General features: G+C 32.0%; 1 protein-coding gene across 1 annotated transcript in view; it reads left to right on the forward strand.

Moving 5' to 3' along the window:
• The first annotated feature begins 1,435 nt into the window (after window positions 1-1,435).
• LOC142339265 (muscarinic acetylcholine receptor M4-like) overlaps window positions 1,436-16,538 on the forward strand; it is an 88,971-nt gene continuing 73,868 nt past the window's right edge. The window contains exon 1 of the mRNA XM_075389155.1: window positions 1,436-1,499. The gene's annotated coding sequence lies outside the window, so the exon portion shown is untranslated. The remainder of the gene's footprint in view (window positions 1,500-16,538) is intronic.

Below are 16,538 nucleotides of genomic sequence, written 5' to 3' on the forward strand. Positions count from 1 at the left end.
CGTCAATTAGTTTGTGGTTCAGACTTTTGTCTTTGTTCTTGATAATTTGATACAAGTTTTTTGCGGGATGCATTTACCTTTTTGTGAGCTGTATGTTTTGGTGCCGCAAACTTAAAAACAATTTTTGGAGTTTTTCCAGACACAGGCTCTAGGGAAACTCCTCTGGGGTTTCATAATAGAATATTTCGTAAACTCTGGTGGCAAAGCATTGGTTTTTAACATTTTAATATGACGAATTGTTTAGCAGTTTTTATAATTGGAACAAGTTTTTGCAAGTTTTTCGAAGATTTTTAACATTTTTTGAGTTTGTCTAGACTGAGGGGCAAGGGAATGTCACTGGTTTTTTTAAAACAATTTTTGAGTTCTCCGGCCTTTAGGGGCTTCATGATGTGGTAGTGAATAGTTTATAGTGACAGCGAATTAGTTTTGAGGATATTATAATGAGAAAACTTAATTTTTTTTAAATTTGCCATTTTTTTTAGTTTTGCGAGATTTTTCGGTCTCTTTCATTTTTTTTTAATCTTTGGGGGTCAATGGAGTCTTTTCGAAGCTTGTATTGGTGTCTGTGGGTAAAGTGTTTTTGACTAAAATTGTTTTGGAAGACATTGGATTGAAAACTTGATCAATTTTTTTAAATTTTGACAAAGTTATACCAGTTTTGCTTAAAAAAATTGTTGTTACCTCTGTTTGTATCTTTGATGTGCAAACAACCTTATGCTCCACTGTAAATTAGTTATTCTGCCCATTTTAGCAAAAATGACATGATTTTAATATGATTCCTTGTGACAGTTTTGATTGAAAAGCATGGTATTGAACACAATTATCTCGAAAATGTATACAATTTAAATATCGTTATTGCTTTTCTCTATATTTGTGAAACTATATGCCTTTTTGATTTGTAATAATCAGTTAGTCTGCGGATCAGATATAGGAGTTTTGAGTTCTTCAATTAATTTTTTGGATTGTATTTCCGAACTTGTTCTGCTGTTTTTTGTAAGATTTTTTCACTCATTTTTTAATCAAACCGTATGACGAAAAGTTCTCCCTTCTCAACCTGAATAAAAAAATTCCGTTTGCAACATTGGACGTCGGAAAGTATTATTCGGCACAAATTTAAACAAATTTCGGCTTTTTAATACATCGGTATAATTACCCCAGTACCGTGGTCCATTAAAACTGCTTCTCCTAACAATGTAGCGGAAGTTGGTGGCGATTTAAGAGAGAAAGGAGTGAAAAGATTTTGAGAGGATGGGCGATTGTCACGCTTTCTGAAAGGCCGTCGGACACTTTCTTTCACTACTGGCAGCCGCCACTTCCATTCACTCCATTCACAAATTGCACTAGAACAAATCGGCTTTTAAGCTTCACTTTATTTTAATAAAATCACACTTAACTCCTTTTATATAAGTATTCCAATATTTTTTTCTACAATTTTACTTCATAGGCAATACATCAGATTTTTGTAGTTACTTTTACGAAGACGCCGAACAAGCGAAAAGGTAAGAACTTAACCATTTATGGTGCTTGACAAAGTTTTACCGGAACGTTGTTCCAATTAGGTTTCTTTTGTATTAAGCTGAAAAATGTTTATATTAGCGGTTCGATTATTTCGACCGATGCATAAAAAGTACAAGAGATTCGAGAGTCCATTCGAGTCGAGTCGTCTCAGGTTTGATTTAAAAAAAACCTCAAATTAAGAAATTACAGGATTTTCTTTTATATTCAGATCTAAAATTGCATCGGGTTTGTTTTTATTTTTGCCACGAATAAATTTGAGGAAAAAAATCTGTTCCTTCTTTGTATTTGCGGTATTTTGACGTCACACTAGCGCTCTTCTAACAAAATTGCCTCTGAAGTTTTTGTTTGTTCTCTTTCGGATAGCCTGCAGGAAAAGTTAAAACTGTCGTCATTCACTTGCGACAAATGGTCGCTAGCATCTATACCTATCGGTAAAAATTCAACTTTACTATGATATTGTGGTTGCGTAGTACCGTTTGCAAAGTTTTCGCAGAATTTTTAAAGGCCACCTGAGGAGATACTTAAAATACACATTTTTGAGCGAATTGTTGACAATTGCTGTCATGTAAGCAAATTTTTCGAAAAAATTAAGTCTTGAAATAAAAAAATGCTAATAATACAAGGAGGCTTGGTAATGTGCGTTTGCGCACAATGTTCCAAACTACTCATCCACATTTTAACTTAATTATATACCAAATGAGAAGAGATAAGAAACTTTCAAAAATCCACCTACTGTTCGAAAACAATTGGAGTATGAGTTTAAAAAAATGATCAGAAAATCGATCAGAAAAACAAAATAAGCAAAGAAAACATTAACAAAAGAAAACTCTGAAAAAATGTACTTAAAAAATAAATAGTCAGACAAGACCTAGCTGAAAAAGCTAACTTTTATTTCAGTACAAAACTGAGGGGACTTGTTGTTAATTAGACCAGTTAAGAAGGCAATTAAAGGAAGAACAAAAGGGGCAAAGTAATAAATTTTATTGAATTTTTGAAACCAAATATATTGAAAGGTCATAGCAACCAGATATAACCACTCAGGAAGACAATGGGACCTGTAATTAGCGGGATTAGGTCACAAGACGAAATAACAAAAAATACGGTAAAAAAAACTAGACATGTCAAAACAATTCACGAAAACACAAGATGTTGAAGCCGTTTAAAAGATTATCTATAAATTGAAAAGATTAAAAATGTTTGTTCGGGCCTCACTTCCAGCAGTTTATCTTTTCAAGAGGGTAGAACAAGGAGAGAAAAAAAGCAAACGGTAAATAGTGACCAATATCAAAAACTTAGAGTGTCAATGTCATAAAAGCATCGTTTAAAACGCAAAAGCTGAAGACATTGAATTTTGATTCACAATAGAGTTATTGGAATCTGTAATTGAAACCATTAGCAATCTACCAGAGGTACTCAAAAAGTTCTCCTATACCTCCATGATAAGCAATTAGGAATTATCAGTGTTCAAAATTTATCATACAACTACAAAAAAACATCATGAAAAAGCAAAAACCAAAAAATTAGTTAGTTTTCGAGAGCAGTGTCGAAATTGAACTAAAAGCAAGTTTTTGCTGAAAACAATATAATTGTTTTCCTTAAACATGACGACTTCCTTTGTTGCTAGTAGAAACTTTTTGAAAAGTTCTGATATTATGAGATATGGAAAAGGAACCAAATACAGACAATTATCCAAAAATCGCATATTTTTTTTGACAAGTAGTAGAATTAAGAAAAGGCAAAATAGGTAAAACAAAAAACTACTCAGCATAATCATTTTTATTTTACTTTAGGGAGTTTAGAGCTCCTGAATAAGATAAAGCTACAAGTTCAAAGAAATCAGATTAAGAAATTGATCAGAAATTGAGAGAAACATAACTAGCGATATCTTAAATACAGTTAGTTGTCGACTGGAAAAATAAATTGAATGGTTTGTCAGTTCCTTTTTTAATTGAAACCTATTTTCTTTTTGAAACTGTGTCATGCATGGGACTACACAAAGAATATTAGATGCTGGCAAAACACAAGAATTCGTAAAAAGTTTCCAAAAGCACTTTTGCCATTAAAACTTAGAGCTCTTCACTGAACAGGAAGAACATAAGCAAAGGGCGTAAGCAATTGCAGTTGCTCATTAACTGAACATCTATTTGACAACTGGATTGTCTGTAATTGAATTAAAAAAAAGAAGGGCAGGAATTTTTTGGTAATACAATGCCACAACGCAAATTGAAACGTTTTGCCTGTGATGATATCTAAACTGGCTTTACTTTTAATGCGTTTCTGTTAAACTTGCGTAATTGTTTCTAACAGTATAAGCTGTAAAACATACGTCTTTGAAAGAGGATCTTATTTCAACAAAAAATAAAATGAATTAACGATAAATGTCGATTTGAATAACTGAAAAACAGGCAAACAAATAATTGCAAAACATTTTGACGGAAATTGATGTGAAAAATGTTTTATCTAAGAGCATAAAGTTTTTCAGCTGTGTTTTACTCTGTACTTCCAATAATATGGCCAAAGTGGGCTAGGGAAACATTTTTTGTGCATTTTTCTGTTAGAAGGAATGAATTTTTTATAATTTAACCAAATAAGTCGGATCAAACCGTTTTTGTTTGTATTTGGATCGAACGTTTCATTGGCTTTAAAAGTAAATCAATAATAGTGATGCCATCAATTTTACTTATCGTTTTGAACAAAGAAACGGAAATATCCCGGTTGTTCGCAAAATTTTAAACCTCAATTTTTCCTCAGAAAATTTTCACCCCAAAAAAAACTTTTTATATTGATATTCTATGAGTGGCGGTTTCGATTCTGGTGATACCACTCACAACACTGTACGTATAATGAATATATCGGTCGGCCAAAATTAATTAAAAAACAGTTGATTGCAAAAGTGTGGTCGGAACAAAAATTTTTTATGCGTGTATGCGATAATTTAAAAACGTGCACCTTAAAACTTTTGATGACTTTGTTTGAACGTTTTATGCTTTTTTGTTTTCTTGAAAATTTTTATGAGAAAAAGTATATAATTGAGAACAACGGCTATTTTTGTGAAAGTTTCGTTTGCGGAGTAAAATGATTATGTTTTTCATGGGCCCACCAGATCTCTGGAACTACGTTTTTCTGCTCTATATTCTAGTCTTTAGAAGTTCCAATTACTATGATAGCTATCACTATGAAAAGTTTGCATTGGAAACAACCAGACCCATAAACTAACAGAGAGAGCGCTGGTGACAAAAAAATGGTGTTGATTTTGTTTTTATTTCAATTATTTTCCGACTCAAATCTGAATTCTTGGTTTTTCCATCTCATTTCCAAGAACTGTTTTGTTTACATACTTGCTGCTTCTCCACATTAGTTTTCCGATTACAATTTTTAATAAGAACAGAATTGAGAACTTCTCTTTCCAAATAGAATTTTTTTTTCAGTTAAATGAGCGTTAAAAAAATCTTGTTTTATCAGAAAGATTATCAGAAAGAAACTTAAAAATGCCATTTCTTAACTTTCCATTCATTAGCGCGAGAAACTGTCTCACTTGATATTCCCGTTTACTATGATTTGTGTTCAAGTGCTTTCATCAGGATGCATCGAAAGGTAAGAAACGTTTTCAGCATTCGATACTGGATCTTAAAATGAACTAAGTTGGGGTCGCAACATTTACATAATTTCCTTATTTTTGCTTAAAATCTTACAGGAAAATTGAAGTTTTGATTGTTTTTCAATATATAGACAACAAGAAATTTGGAGGAAAAATTGAGTTTCCTGTTTGAAGCTTGTATTTATTTTTAATAATTTTCCTTCAAACTGCTAGGCATTGTCTGTCCTAAAGGTCAGCAAATTATATTAGATTGCAAAAAAATTTAATAACACTAAACTTTCTTTTTGAAAGTACAATAATCATTTTTGGAGCAGTATGAGTTAATTATTGCAATTATACTAAATAAATTGCTCATATAGTTGTAGCAAGACTATTTTTGAATGCGCAACTTAGAATATTTGACAGGGATAACGTTTAAGCTGCCATTTGTTGGATTGGACCAGTATGTGTGAACGCAACTTTTTTCTATTCAGGACATCAATTTGGCTCTCTTTGAATTTATAAATTGCAGCGGCTTCATCACACTTTTTGAAAATGTTGATCTTGAGTCACCGAGGACAAAAAGCGGCGTATGATGGCAAGCACTTTAATATAAAATTTTGAGAATGACAAGAGAGCATATTAATTTGTGACAAACGCGTTCTCTGGTCCGAGAAAATCACTTATGGACTACTGAATATCCTAATCCGGTTGGGGTGCGGTTGGGGTGACAAATCGCGTGCGTTGAAGTTTATGAAAAACAAACGGGGCAACTTGTAGTGAAAATTGTTAGGTCAAAAGGAAGCTTTGATTGTCTAGAGTAAGTAAAAAAAACGATTTTGACTATTTTGCCAAATATTTTGCAAAATAATTTTTTTTTGTTTTCTTCTAACAATTTTGTTCAGATTTTTAAAAACTCTTTGCCGATCCAAAGTTACTGTAAAAACTAATTTTTCATTGTATCGAACCATTTTTGGTTAAAAAAAGACCAGGCAAACTAGAGCTTTCAAAGTAGAAAAAACCATCTTTGAAAATGTAAAAATAAAAGCAGTAAAATGTTTTTTTTCTAAATTCTAGAGCTGATTTTGCAGTTTTTCTCTTGTTTCATCAGAACTAGCCATTGCGGTATCTTTGAAACATAGTCATAAAAACTGGTTTCATATAATGAACATCATATCAACAAAATAAATTATTGAAACGTAAACATTTTAATCTTTTCACGCATTGTTTATTTTAATTGCTTATGTTGTCAGAACAGACCTTTCAGAGAGATATTTGAGAGAGAAATTTGAGAGTTGTGAGTTTATCGACTTCAAAGTTGAAAGACATAAAAAATGTCCATAATTTTTTTTGAAAATTAGTGAACTAATTTACAGTTCTGTATTTTGAGATTCAACTTCGAATTGATCTTTTCCAGTCTGTGGGCGTCTCTAAAAATCAAAATTAAACAGTTTATTGATTGCAAAAGTGTTCACATAGAAAGCAAAGATTGTTTTCCAAAGATAAAAAATATATATTTCTTTTTCAGTTCACTTAAACTTAAAAATGTTTATTGATTCAAAGATATCCCCAACGAATTTAGAGACCGAGTGCGAAAACTGTCAGAAATCTACAGAATTAAAAAAATTACTTAATATCCGCGTCATGTTACGGTTTTAAATTTGGTCCAAAACTAAGTAGGGTTTACTGAAAAAAACTAGTAACAGCGCTGTGAGATTTTTAAGAAAAAAAAAGAAATGACCCAGTATGCTCATGAAACATCCAAAACGACAATAATTTTGGAAGAATTTTTCGAAATTTATTTCAATTTTTGCTGTCAATTTTACAAAAAAAGAGACAAATGGCCTCAAGAAGACAACAACTTGTTTTCCAGATTAAACAAATTTGACAAATTAGACATAATTGATTGATGCGATCCGTGGGTAAAGATCAGTTGCCAACGATCAGTTCAAAAAAAGATGTAATATTTTCTGTCGGGATATATAAGTGTATTTTGGATTGTGTATGTGAATGCTCTTGTGTGGGTGTATGTATGGCAGTGCGCCTGTATGTGACAAAATATTGTGTGTGGTATGTGCGTGTAAGAGAGTGTGTGTGTGTGTGAGAGAGAGAGAGAGAGCTAGTTACTATAAGTTTTAGACACAAATAGAAACACAAAGCTTCATTTCAAAGTTTGCCTCAAGCCGTCCTGACCTAATTTTTTCTAATTATTCGAAAATGAGGATGACTTAGTTGAACATAACAAACCAGTGTCCAAAAAATTTGATAAAAGTTTTTTTGTGGTGCTGGGGTTTGTATCTGAATAATTTTTTGTGTTTTTAAATTTTGCGGTGTGTTTGTATGTTTGTCTGTGCCTGTGCGTTTCAAATTGTACTACACTTATCTGTCTAAATTGTGCTAAGGAGTTTTTCTTTTTGCCTGCCGAACAAAGACGGCATATATTTGGTTCAAACAATACACGTAATTTTATTCAACGCATATAGGCTGCTTTCGGGTACTCGCAAAGGTTTCTGTGACAGAAATTAGTAGTCATTTTTGCAACCTTGAAACTTTGCTACGCATAGAATTGCAGGAGCCATATAGTTTTTTTAGGAACTATTAATTTTCTGAAAAGCAGCTATTTCAGATTTTTTTTTTGTTTATGCATAATATGTAGATGTTTCTTACCACGAATGGCCAAACGACGGTAATATGATCACCTTCGATGACGTTGAATAGACGTTTGCCATTTTCAATAGAAAAGAACGGATATCTATAGTTTAGGACGGCACAGTTTGTTAAACCACAAGTTTGAAACAATTTTTGTTTTTTTTTTTTGGTTTTCAACAATCATATGCTTTTTCCATTATCAATTGACAATTTAGTCTTTTTTTGTGATTGCAAAATTTCTGAAAGAATTTAATTTGAATACAAAATACGGAAAATTTTTATATGCTTGTCGGAAAACCTCTTTGCAATTAAACGTAGAAAGTCCGACCGACATTTTCTGGAGAGTGTGATTTCCTTCTAGATTTCCTTCTAAAGATGCGTCATTAGCTAAATTCGCACATATTTTGAAAAGGATAGTTGCCAATATTTGCTTCTACATGTGAGTCTAAGAACCGCAAAATTTAATGAGGTGAAAATTTTTACATTTTACCTCTTTGAGTCTCTGTTTTTCTTTTCGGAAGTTCGAAATCTTCGAAGAAAAACATAAAAACTAAAAAACAATCTACCAGAATCACTACTCTAAATCCGTAGTTTTGGTTTCGTATAAATTTATTATGTATTTGAGGACATTTTAATCTTGCGAATTTTATGTCAGAATCTAGTGGTTTGGTCTGAAGCTCAAGTCGAAAACAAATGATTGCTGCATTCTATTCTCAAAAAGACAAAAATCAAATTAAAATAAGGGCAAAAGCCTAGACCAGTTTGTTGCTCTCTGAAACAAGTGTTGTAAATAAAAAGCTTTAAACTTGATTTTTCTGAAATAAAACGTTTCATTCTATGTACAAAAAGGGGTCTCATTAACCTGATTTTTTATTGTATTAGCGATGCCGAGCTAATTCCTACAAAAATTAAAAATGAGATCTTGATTTTTTTCTCACTCCATAAATCCGCTGTGTGCAGTAGTTTTCTGGGAAAAAAAGTAAAAAAAGCCCTTTCTTGATTCAAATAGTTTGATTACATTGGACTGAACTTCAATACACGTCCATAGCTGTTATTTGAGACGTAACGTAGTAGATTATTAATCACAAGTTTTCAGAAAAAATGATAATAACAATTTATCCTATATTTAGGTGGAAGCATTTGATTTTGTTTTCTCTGTTCGAATCTCAAAGTTGGATCCTAGTTTTTATTTACCCAATGAACGATTAATGTTGGATAGATTCTTGCAAGACTAATCATAACTTGCAGGATCTGGCAAGATTACTTTTCTTCTGCAACAGTCTTTCAAGATCCTGCAAGACTGTCTCTTGTTATCAACTAGGGATAGTATGTCAGGAAAAATGGATCCAACTCTAAATTTCGTGTCGTTCACATGTTTAACCAAAGGCGCAGAGGTTTTTTAATCGCCGTGGCTATTTGCTTTATAATACCGTCAAGTACAAATTCCAACTTTGAATTATTTTTTCAGGGAATTGTGTACTAGCACGACCTCTCAATTTTTCCTTCTCTGTGAATTTTTTACGAGTTTTTGGGATCAGTTGTTTCTTATCTTTATTTCGTTGATTTTATTAATTGAAGGTACTGATTCGAAAATGATGGTTCCTTTTTGCTTACTAAAATGAAAAATAAGTAACAGTAAAATTCATGCGGAATGCATTTCATTTATTTGTGCCTTGGTTTCCAGATTTTTGATGTTTTTTGCCTTTGTTGAATTTAGTATCACATAGTGATAAGATCAGAGCGCTGCGATATAGCATTGATCAGATAGATACTTGGATTTTTTTCTGAATCAGCACTGATTAAGTCATGAATGGCTTCTCAACAAGTGTGCTCAATTCCGGCTTTTTCAAAATACAAGTTTTTTAAACTAAAGTTATAAACCAATTGTTAAGAATACTTATTATAAAATAAACATCAACATAATTTAGAAACTGGTAGAATCACATGTGCTAGTTTTCTTTCCTTCCTGAAAATAAAAATAAATTTTGAAGGTCCAGGGTAGAGGCTCTCGAATAAGTCACCAAACAGCATAGATGGATAAAACCTTTCAATTGTTTTTGATCTTGGGGGTATTTCTTAACTGGTGAATGCTACACTACTAATTAAATTTGCTCTAAATATCTGTTTAATATTTATTGATATTTTAATCTCGGAATATTTCTCAACAGCTGAAATGGGTACGTTTTTAATTCGATTTGTTCCACATATCTGGTTAGAAGTCACTCATATCTCAATACTTGTTCTGTGTAAAAATCTGGTCTTACTTGACATAAAAATGTCCAGATGTTTGCGGGCGACTAAGTTGCACAAGTGGCTATTTCCGGCTTCACCCAGCATGATATATTAACCTAGATATAAATTAATCACCTTTTAGCCCGAATCAATGCGTTTGTTATTTCTTCGCGCCACAATTCCTCGCCTCACCGAAGATAAAATCCGTGATCTCAAATCGACCATAAAGTTTCGCCGCGATTCAAAGTAGTAAAACGTGAATTATGTTAATTTGAGTGTCAGATTTGAATGCGTGAAGTATAAACTTGAACTGCTTCGAGACAAAAACAGTTGTTTACAGTTTTCAAACTAGAAATAATATTGGATCACGCTAAAACCTGTTTTAGTTGGGACCGCCTTGCAAACAAATACCGCCTAGAATCCCGTACAAGCGAAGAGTTGGAAACTGACCTACTTGTTTAATTGCTTCAAGGTTGCAGAATTAGTTTTATTGGATCCTTCCACTGAGTCTGTGCATGGAATATTTTGACCGGGTAATAAATGTTAGACTCAACTGCTAGTTTTTCATCTTAACAAATATGTACAAAATTGAGTTTTTTAACGAAAGCTTAGGAAATCATAAAAGCTCATTACTGGAATAATCAAGCTGCTAGATATATAGCAGTTTATGAATTTAATTTATGTGAGATAAGGTTTATAAGACTGAAACAAAATTCTCGTAACTAGAGAAGAAACGATACAAAGTCTGCGTAAACAAAGGCACAACTGGAGGCCTTTCAAATTTAGAAATCTCCTTTCAAATCGTAGAAAACACACAAACCCATTTTGAGAAAACAATTAAAATCTCACAATTCGACATTTTGGAAAACCATTGTGATAGTCTTCTAGAAACCATTTTTCAGAAGTAGTTATTTTGCCATAAAAATTAGCATTTTTCTGCAAATTGGTCAAATTCCATTAATCTCTGACTCTGATAGACGCAAAAGAGTTATCCCGTAAGATCTTGTTAGGATTAAAGTTATTGAAAGATTCTTAGAAATAAATCTTGATATTTATGATTTTTCAGGCCGATCATCTTTCGTTGTCCGCATAAGCTCGCCATAAATCAGTTTACTATTTTCATTTAACAATTAATTGTTGAAAACAATTTTTCGGGCCAAAGAAGCACAAAACTGTTTTTGAAACTTCAGAACCGAACAAAATTTTGAATTAGATTTTCTTCTAAAATCTGTCATATTTTTATTTTATCGTCTGTCATATTTATACACAATGTTTATCTCCCAGTAAAAATAATTAATTCCCTGGATTGTTTTCTATTCTTGTGTGATATATGTGTTTCCTTCAACTTTGACCAAACATTTACATTCAATTTTAAAAATAAAGAAAAATTGATATTTTGTTTGTTTCAATTAAAGAAAAAAGTTTTCGACATGCATCTTTCTCTGGAGAGATCGAGTCTAAAGTCAAATTAACCTTATTGTTGAACTCTTTGAACCAAGTAAATTAATTTACTTGGTTCAAAGAGTTCAACAATAAGGTTGATTTGACTTTAAACTCGAAATCTTCAGAGAAACATGCATGCCGAAAACTTTTTTCTTGTGAACAGCTAATTGCGCCTTGAAACGCCGAAACGCCTTTTGTTAAATAGTGTTTTCACAAAATAAGGGCTATCTTTCAAAACGTTGCAGTAATTTTGGAGACAACACTGAACGACGTGTCTCCTTGCACAGGACCTTGCAAGATTATACGAGAATTTTCATTACTATATAAAAAAGGGTAGTAGAAAATTTGAGTATTTTGTAACATATCACACTGTTTTGGAACTCCTGGTTGTAATTTAATGCGGTTTTTAAAAAATGATTTGATGATGTCTTTTAGAGTAAAAAATATTGAGCAGACAAAGAACTATACACGTAGTAGAAAAATTAAGACCATGTCAATATAAAACAAAAGTGATTGACAAAATTGAGTTTGTGCCCAATTTTTACAAATTTTTCTCATCAAATGTGTGCTCAGAAAATAATAGATACTTCTTAGGCGAAACAATGATTATTTCATGGTTTGGAGTTTGATTAGCTTATCCCAAAGAAACATACGATTAAGTAGATTGTTATATTCATTTGCATGCAAAACAAAAAAAAGAGCGAACTGTTCTATTATCAATTTTTCATGTGACAGTTTTCAGAGAATGAAATAAACAATACAATTTTTGTTAAATTGTTTCAACTCTGTTATAAAGAAATTTTTTATAAATAATAATGTTTTTCCGTCAAAAAGAGCTGAAGTTAAGAAGCGTCGAAAACTAACGTGATCCAATGACCCAAAAACAGTAAAATGTACATAATTACCCCAAATTGATATTCTTAAAACACGAGTATTTGCTGGGGCAAATTGATCACACGTTTGGTTGTGATAGTTTCATATCAAGTCCCACGAATCGCTGAGGCCGTCATAATTAGATTACAATTATTTATAGGTTCATTTATTTTGCTGGTAAATATAAAAATCAATTCTGAAAATGCGTTATGAATGGTTTAAATGTTTGCCTTCTCATTTCGCTTGCTAAATTTAATTGACTTAGCAAAATAACCAATTACTCTTATAAAACTATTAGCTCTTTTTAAAGTTGAACTTTGTGAAGTCACCAAAGCTGTTAAAATTAAAAACAATTGTCACCAATCACTAATATAAATACTATAATATCCTATAATAGTTACTAAAACAAGTACTATGGCAATTAAAATGCCAATGAATATATTAATTGGCATTATAATTAATATAACTGCAATTTGTGGAGACACCTAAGAAATCACGGAGCTTGACAATAGAGAAAATTGAAAACCAAATCGTTTTCGTACAATGGCGTTTGCAAACATTAGCCATTGTTCTACAACTCAGGAAATTTTTCGCAAACAAAGTTCTGAAAAAAAATTAAGGTTGAGTTGAAATAATAATAACAATTTTTTCCATCATTCATTAAATATCTTGAGAATTATCGTTATTAATGCATAGCAATGAAAAAAAGAAGAAGTGTTTGTCGACGTACCATGAAACTTGGCAAAAAACATAATTTCGGTTTAGGAACACCTTTGAGCTGCGATGTTTAAAGTCATAGAACATTCTAACAACATCTGTATTATATAAAATAAAATTATCTAAAAATTGATGACAGAAGTTATTTAATTCTGCTTTAGACATATGTTCAATCTTTTCAATTATTTCATCATAGTAGCCGAGAAGCAATTTTATGACCTGCCTTATCCTAATTATTATTGAAATACTGTGAATTACAGTTTTATCTAGAATTATCTTGTTTTTAATCAACCGCTTTTTAACCAATCAGAGTAGATTTGCATTGAGAAATCCTTTGGCAAAATAAGTCAAGGTCCCCTTGCGTTTTTTTAATGTTTATTTGAGTAACTCATAGGAATATTACTCTGATGATGAATAAGTCCTACGTTTTACTTGTTCCTCGTAAGTGCGTTCAACTTTTTTTCGTGGAAATTTTAGCTGCACGATATTTTATCTATTTCTCGTAGTCTATATCTTCTATATTCTTGATAACTTTATCGATTTCGCTAGTTGCTGCGATTGTTGCTGACCCGTATGCCAAGATTCCATATTGTGTTGTTGATTGTATACATGTTCTGAATGCTTTTATCATCTGTGTTTTTCTCAAAACATTTCTCAGTCTATAAAAGATGGAGCAAATCGACAAAAGTTCTGTCACTACATAGTTTTAAATTTTTCCATGTTCAGTTTGAGTTTGTTTTTATGAGGCAATCATTAACATTTCTCATGCTTCATCGTTAGTTTCATCAATTTTAAATTTTTAGGTGCAGAACGTTTGCTCGTTACAAGACTTTCATCGGCCTTTAAAATGACAACTGATTTTTCAGGGGCAAGCTTGAGTCAATCATGGATATAATAGACAACAGAAGTCAAGGAACGGAATCCTGTGGCATACTTAGTTCTAGAAACTTTTGTTTAGTCTTTTTTCTTCTTTTGATTTATATTGCTTTTGTTTGGACAAAAATGGTTTCCATTCGTCATTCGTTGTATATTGGACCACGAAGTCATACCTATTACACCTTTGCGATAAAACTTTGTGATCAGCAGTATCAAACGCTTTCAATGGGTCTAGAAAGGTGCATTTTGTTTTGTTAGTGTTGTCGTGCAGATTTGCTCGTTTTTCCTTTATTAAAGTTGCAATTTGATCGACCGCGTTCTTCTGGTCCCTGTAACAAAAGTGCGAATTCGAGAGAATCAAGAAAACGTTTAGGTTGTTTTAAAATCAATCAAAGATAATTCGCTCAAAGATTTTACCTATAATTGGTAGCAACGAAAATGGCCTTAATTTTGATAGTTCACCTTTATTTCTATATTGGTAAAACGATATAATATTTACATTTTTCATACACTCTGTTTATTATCCAGCTTCTATGAATCTGTTAAACGATAGTTGTAAAAGAACATTCAGACATTTTAAAATAAAAAAAGTAGTTCAAGTTATAGCAATCGAGGCTACATTTGGTTTTACGGTTGTTAGTAGAGTACTTCACTTTATTTTCAGTTATTGATGTTAAAAACGATCTTTGACTCTGGTTTTCTATAGTAACATCAACTTTTCTTTCTTTTGAGTTCTGCATTCAGTTTTTTCCCAATGGTTGATAAGAACTTGTTCAATTCTTCTATTTTAATGTGAGCAAAACTTCACAGGTTTCTGAATTGCTGGCTAAACAACTAAGAAGCTGAAATTAGTTTTCTTGTTTTTTTGCCAATTCATTATGAAGTAGGTTTTGATAAAAGCTGTGTACTTCAGACCGGATGGTTGATCTAATTTTTTAACAATCTTTTTTGCAAGATTTGGTTAATTTCTGGATCTAGTTGTATCTGCAGGTCTCTTCAAAGGACTTTTTTGTCATTATTTTTTAACGTCATTGTCAATCCAATTATTATTCATTTTCGCGTACAAAGTTTTCATTCAATTGATTGATTATTGCTTCATTTCATTTTGTGTTAATTTTTGGAAACACTGTCTACCAGCAAGATTTTTAGGCTTCTTCCGTTGACCTCAAATTGATATGTGCGATCTTTTTGAGTCTTTCATTAAAGAAGATTATCTAGCTTATGCCCATTGCGGCTTTTCAGAGTTTTAATTAAATTTTCTCGTGTCGTCTGTCATCTAAGTCAAAAAATTTTTTCACTGTGTGATGATCTGTCATACAAGTTGATAAAAACTCTTGTTTCTATGAAAGTTAGATAAACTGCGTCAATGAGCGTACCTCTACCTTCTCATGCCTTCGTTGGCTCATCGTTGTTTGACATGCTGAGACTGTTCATGGCTAATATATCCCTAAATTGTACGCGTTTTGTTTAGGATGTTGAGATATCTTTCGACCAACAAGAAATTAGCTTCATTGGTGCAATTCGGCGACAAGCAACTACAAGTAAACCGTGTTTGTTCTTAAGAGTTTCAATCTAATTTGTTGTTCAGAAGAACGTTTTTTTCGACATTTTCTAAACCAAATGGTTTGATAACCTTTCAAAGAAAAACAGTTTTTGTTTTAATTAGGATTGAGTCATATCTCAGTACAAAAAGCTACTTCTGGTTTCTGAGACAAGCTATTACTGTAAATTTCAAATTCGACTAAGTTTAAAGGAATTTAATGAATGTGTTGAAGAGCAAATTGGAAGTTTCATGGTATACAGATCTTTTTTGACATTGTTGACGTAGAAAAACAGTTCGATATACAGTTCACCCTAATACAGTCGATTTCTTTATTTTTTTTGTATAAAACTGTCAACTATTTTGCTATGTTATTATGTAATTGTTTCTTTTGTTTGTTGCTCGCGGAATTGGAAGTCACCAGTGACAAATCAAAAGCTTCTGCTCCCTTGCTCTTCTGTTCCCTATCTTCTTGGTTGCGTAAATCACAACCGAAAAGGAAAGGGCTGAAACAGTCTTTTAATTTTTTAGTTGATTTTGAGTCATTAACTTGTTCTATCTTCATCAACAACAATCTTACTATTATCTGACTCATTATTTTGAAGTTCAAGGAGAATTACGGCAGAATAAACAAAACATCAAGACGTTACCCACATTTGGTTTGGTGAAAAGTTCCTACCGCATATCTTACGTTTTGCTCATATCAATTGCATTAATGAATCGAAACAAAAAGAATTAAGTTATATTTGAGCTTTTAATTACATTTACTGAGTACTTGAGACGTCATTGTTTCTATTCTTTTTGAATAATATAGCGTTTGTATCCAGGTGAGTTGACAACGTCATCAGTAGATGATATTTCGAAATGCTTTTTTCGTTTTATATCATCATTCACTGAGTCCAAACCTTGTATCTCGTTAATTTTGACAAATTTTGTCTTCGCCATACAATTTTCAAATATCATTTAGACTGCACAATTGTGTTGCAGTGATCATGTTCCGTTTGTTTGCTTCATTTTTGATCTGAGCTTCACACTCTAAAATTAGCCTTGGCAGTGTTGGTAATCTTTTCCGGAATTGGAAATGGTGTGACACGCTTTAAAACAGTCCTCATT

This window comes from Convolutriloba macropyga, chromosome 5, assembly GCF_964194025.1.
Source record: "Convolutriloba macropyga chromosome 5, txConMacr16.3, whole genome shotgun sequence".
NCBI lineage: Eukaryota > Metazoa > Xenacoelomorpha > Acoela > Convolutidae > Convolutriloba > Convolutriloba macropyga.